Below are 6,000 nucleotides of genomic sequence, written 5' to 3' on the forward strand. Positions count from 1 at the left end.
ATTAATAAAACTTACAGATAATTAAACTGAATAGACTTTCTTCTTAATTCTTGAGGAAAAAACTATAAATAATGCATGGAAGTTAGAAAAAAAGATTTACTTTGTTCAATATTTGGAATATTTAATATTTCAATGGATTCTTTATCTCACAGATATTGATATTTTGATATTGATGTTGATATCAATATCAATATTGATATTACTTGTATATCCTATTATCCCATGTAATTTTTGCTGATGTATTTTCATAAATTTTTCACAAAACAACCAATATTTTTATGGTGTGACACTTTAAATTCATGTCATATATGTGTTTTGAGCTTACTTTGGAATATGGTACAAGATATTGATCTAAATCTAAGTTCCACCAAACCACTTTTCAATTTTTCCAGCATTTTTTTCAAATAGGGAACTCTTCCTTAAGCAATTAATTAAACCCAGATTTATTGACCCAGGATTCACTTTATTCCAATAGATTTTTATATCCAAGGATTTAATCATCCCTAATTACAAGGTCTTCTGCAATTTACCAGGTTTGGTGAGTTCACCATATAAAGTCTCTCTGATCTGGAGGAAATGATGGCAAAAAGCACACACACACACACTTTCACATACATATACACATGAAGATAGAAGATGAAAACACTATACTTTTGAATAAGGAAAGATCTTATTTATCAGAAACGGGATAGGTAAGAGAAAGCAATGGGATAGTATTTTATATTAAGATGGAAGAAATTCAGAAATTAGAGTGGAGTAGCAGCGTGGAACGCATTTAGTTGAAGGTTGAAAGAAACATAAAACAGAAATTTTGCTGACATCAAAGTATATTATGGAGCACAGGGGGAAAAAAGAAAATAATCAGTTCAGGAAATAGATCATAATCCCGGCAAAGAGGCAAGATATGGTAGTTATAAGGAACTTCAATTATATGGACATCTACTAGAATTATCTCCTTGACAAAAGCAGAGTAATTAATAAATTCTTAGTTCACTTGATGATAATTTAATCCTTCAAGAGGTAATGGAAGCAATGAATAGAACTGCTATTCTGGACATAATTCTAACCAACAAGGGGAAATGAGTTGTAAGAGTGATGAGAACTTTGAGGGAAACAGGTCACTTCACATTAGAAATTGAAACATAGAAGGAAGAGAAAGTCACAAAAGTACTGGCAATGAGTGGAGATTTAGAGAAAGTAATTTCTCCTTTTTTAAAAATAGATTTTAACTGACATAATGTGGCATTGGCCAAAAAAAGCTGAATCCTAGGAGCATGTGTATTTGGCAGGCCTAGTTCTGGAAATGCTTAATAATGTGGAATGAACAGGTCTAGCTGTCTACTTCCAAACATGCACAAGCATTCTATGACTTTCCAGTCTGTTTACTACCTGTCTCTTTGGCTGGCAATTGAGCCAGAATTGAGAATGCATATCAAATATTCCCATAGGTGCAAGTTAGTCATTGTTCTTCTTAGGGGTCAAGCTTATGAGCTGCCATAAGCCTCCAGTTTAGATTGGGGCCTTCTGCATTTTTCACCCAAAGCTGGCAATCACAAAAGTGAAAATGTATGGCCTTGCCATTCCTGAGAAGAGAGGGAGAGATAATAGCAATCATCTATTCTCCAAACCTGGGTCAAGAAGTAGCCAAGAGAACACATTTCTGCCATTTCTTCTATCCCTATTTTGTGTATTTTTTGCTGACATAGGTAAAGGAGAATAGAAAATGGAAATGACTAAGCTGTAATTCTGTAAGCATTGAAAAATCAGGAGATTACCACAGGTCCAGGAACTAGAATCCGTAATAAAGTTTGCAGGTAAGTTAAGCCTGGAAAGGGATAGAACATCTAGCAAACTGCTTGACTTAACCAAACAGTGACTTAATACCAAGGCTTTTGGGTTTACTTCTTCAAATAAGGGAAAGATTTGAGGAGAATGCTTGATAGCAAAATTTTTTTTTGAACCCACTCTCCCCAGAGTGGTGTAAGGGAGAGTTGTGCTCCCTTAAGGCAGGATGTGTCTGTACCTGTTTTCTTGCTATAGTTCTCAGTAAATATCCCTTTTGTAAAAGTTAATTGATTGATATTTTTTTCCAAATTTATTTTATTTGAAGAAGCAGAATAAGAAAAAAGAGAAACAGAAAAGCAATACAAAACAAAATGAACCAAAAGAAAAAAAATTATCATTTGTCTAACAGAACATCAGAGAGGATTCAAGATATATAACAGCAAATACCAATTTAAATATATATTAGTAGGAGAAATTATATTCATGAGTGTTCATCTTTTCTTTACTTCCTTGTAAATTTTTTTTGTTCTGTGCTTCACACCTTTTTTACTTTATTATTTTTCCCCCTTTCATCCCCATGCCCACCCCAAACAGACTATAGTTTAAAAAGGATATATTTATAGATACATATGTAGATATATACATATATATATATATGCACATACATATCTCCCTTTCATCCCCCCCAACAACTTACCTACAATTAAGAAAAATATGTTTATGTATACATATGTAGATATATGCATACCTACATATATTCAAACACACATATACCCCAATACACACATCTTTCCTATCCCTGCTGACTCTTCATTAAATTTTGCTCCATAACTTGGTTTACTATTACTTAACCTCCCTTCCTCCACCCAGGGATTTCCTCCTTTGTCTTTTTTCTTCACTCTTTGCTTCCCCCATCCACCTATCTCTCCTCCCTTATTTCTTTACAGATTCTGGAGGTTATTTTGCTATACCTTTCTTGATGTGTATATATATATGGTGTTACTTATTGAACCCATTTCCAATGTGAATAGGTTTTCAGAACTATAAACCCTCCTCCCCTCTCTAATGCCTCTGTGTCTATTCTATTCTGCCCTCATTTGTATAACATGATTACAATCTTTATACTCTGCCAATGTTTCTTTTAAGCTTACCCTATTGTTGATATAAATCTTAAACATAAAGTATACATTTCCATGTTAAAAAACAATTTGTCCATGTTTAAACAGTTTGTTCAAGTTGAATTCCTTAAAATTAATCTTTGATATTAGCTATTATAAGTTAAATTTTCTGTTAAGTTCAGGTTTGGTTGATAGAAAGTCCTGAAACTTCATTGAATGTCTTTTTTTGTCATTTAAAATTATAGATAATTTTTCTGGATGTGATATTTTTGGCCATAGGCCTAGTTTTTTTGCTTATCTGTAAATATGATTCCAAGATCTATGGTCTTTTATTATAGGTGCTGATAAATTTTTTACAATTCTAATTCTAGCTCCAGTATATTTGAATTGTTTTTTTTTTTTTCCAAAATTTTCTCTTTGATCTGGGGGTTTCAAAATTTGGCAATAATATTCCTATGTGTTATCTACAAAGGATCCCTTTGAGGTGCTGATCAATAGATTCTTTTCTATTTCTACTTTCCCTTCATGTTCTATCACTCCAGGACAATTTTCTAGGTTTATTTCCTGCATTATTGTGTCAAGATTCTCTTTTTGGTCACAACTTTCTGGCAGCTCAATTATTTTTTATTTTCTCTTCTTGATCTGTTCTCCAAATCTCCAAATTGTTTTTTCTAAATGAGATGTTTCACATTCTGCTCTATTTTCTCATTTCTTATAATCTGTTTTGTTATTTCTTGGTTTCCCATAGCTTCACTTGCTTCCCCTTGCCTAATTACAATTTTCAAAGAGTTATTTTCATCTTTGAGCATCTGTACCTCCTTTTCTAATTGGTTAACTTTTTTTCATAATCTTTTTGTTTTTCTTGGATGGTTTTAATTTATTTCTTTAGTTTTTCCTCAATTTCTCTCATTTGATTTTTGAATTCTTTTTTGAGTTCTTCTATGAGTTCTCTCTGGGCAGGAAAACATTTCATGTTACTCTTCGGGAGTAGAGCTTTTTTCCCTAGAGTGTCTTCCTCTGAAGATGAATCCTGATCTTCTCTGTTCCCATAATATGTTTCAATAGTGAGGTTCTTTCTTCTTTGCCAGTTCATTTTTTTAAATAAATTTTTTTTTAAAAAAATATGTATTTAAATAAATACATAAAATAAATAAGAGGTATTAATATAAGTACTTCTAATCATGGGGGGGGGGATGGTGTCTCAAGCTTCCCTTCAGCTCTCTACTTAGACCAGAAACCCCAAAGGAAGAGCTCCACTCTCCTGCAAGTGCCCACAGCCAGCAGTGCCCTGTCCCACTGCTTCTGCACTCACCAGGTTCTCTCCCAGGGCCTCATATCAGTAGCACAACTGGGCCTAGCATACCTAATCAGCCGAGGTTCACTCAGTTTTCCCGGACTTAAACCCTACTTACGACACAAACAGTGCAGGAGATGAAAGATAAGATAAGTCCCTACCATCCATAGAGACATAAAATAGCTGATCCTTCACCTGGAAGATGGTCACTTGTATGAGAAGGAATATGGCTTCAGAAAGGGCTGAGGAATGTTTAAATGGTAAAATTTGGTTACCTGGAGAAGTTAATCATAAAAATGAAGGACTGGAAAAAAAATTTATTAGGAACCAGGTGAATCCCCCAAAGTAGAAGTTATATTCATGCTATCAAATTAAGCAAAAACAAAAATACATAAAATAAAAAGAGATAAAGAAATTATCTTATGCTAAGAGGAACGGTGGTTAACAAACCAATGTCATTATTTAATATATATGCTCCAAATGCTTTGGAGTTCAAATTCATAAAGGTAAAATTAATTGAATTATGAAAAAATAGGAAAAAAACAACAGTGACAGAAGACTTAAATATCCTTCTTTCTGTTTTGAATAAATCTAACAGAAAGATAAACTAAAGGGAAATTTCAAATTTTAATAAATTTCTGGAAAAAAATAATGCTACAAGGCATTTGATATCTTCTAAACATGATTATTGAAGAATATATATATATGTATACATTTATACATACATATATATAGGCATATGTGTGTGTGTGTATACACATATAGATGTATCTGTGCCAGTGTCTTCTATGTCTCACAATTGATTCCAACATTCTTGTATCACTTCTTCTGTCTTCTATATGAGCACTTGCCCTGTGTGAGTTTTCTGCAAAATAATCTTTTAGACAAATGTACATTGGACATTCAAACAGTGTGCCAAGACTATCAGAGTTGTACTTCCTGCAAGAGAGTTTGAATGTTTGGCAGTTTAGCTTGAGAAATTACCTCAATGTCCAATAGCCTACATATCTTGCCAATTGATCTTCAGAATCTTCCTAAGACAATTCAAGTAGAAGTGATTCAGTTTTCTGGTACAGCTCTGGTAAGCTAGGTTTCACTGGCTTACAACAATGAGGTCAGTGCAAAAGTTCTGTGGATCTTCATTTTAATAGGCAATCTACTACCTCTTTTCTCCCACACTTTCCTTCAGAGCTTCTCAAACACTAAACTAGTTCTGGCAAGCATGTACCAGCCTCATCATCTGAAAAGTATATTGCCAAGATAACTAAACTTATCCACAAAATTCAAAATTTCTCCATTTGCTGTAACTGGTGCTCTAAGTATGGATGATGTAGAGATGGCTGGTGAAGAACCTGTTTTCTTAGTGTTAATTGTAGGCCAAAATTAGCACAAGCAGCAGAGAATAAATAGATCCATACTTTTTTACATACATATTATGTTGAAGTGTCAGAGGCTTCATTGAATACACAATCATCTACCAACAAAAGTTATATCCATTATCCAGAACACAAACATGTTGTCATGAAACTGTTATACAATACTGATGAATTTCTCCAGGTAACCAAATTTGGCCATGATTTTCCACAATCCCTCATGACTAACAGTATGAAAGGCCTTAGTCAGATCAATGAACATTGTGTACAGACTTTTGTTCTGCTCCTGGCATTTCTCCTGGAGTTGTCGGGCAGCAGAGACCATGTCAACCATTCCTGAGCCCTTTCTGAAGCCACACTGCATCTCTGGCAGGTAACCATCTTCCAGGTGAAGGATCATTCTATTAAAAAGGACTTTGGCAAGAATCTT

Source organism: Antechinus flavipes, chromosome 2, assembly GCF_016432865.1.
Source record: "Antechinus flavipes isolate AdamAnt ecotype Samford, QLD, Australia chromosome 2, AdamAnt_v2, whole genome shotgun sequence".
Lineage (NCBI taxonomy): Eukaryota > Metazoa > Chordata > Mammalia > Dasyuromorphia > Dasyuridae > Antechinus > Antechinus flavipes.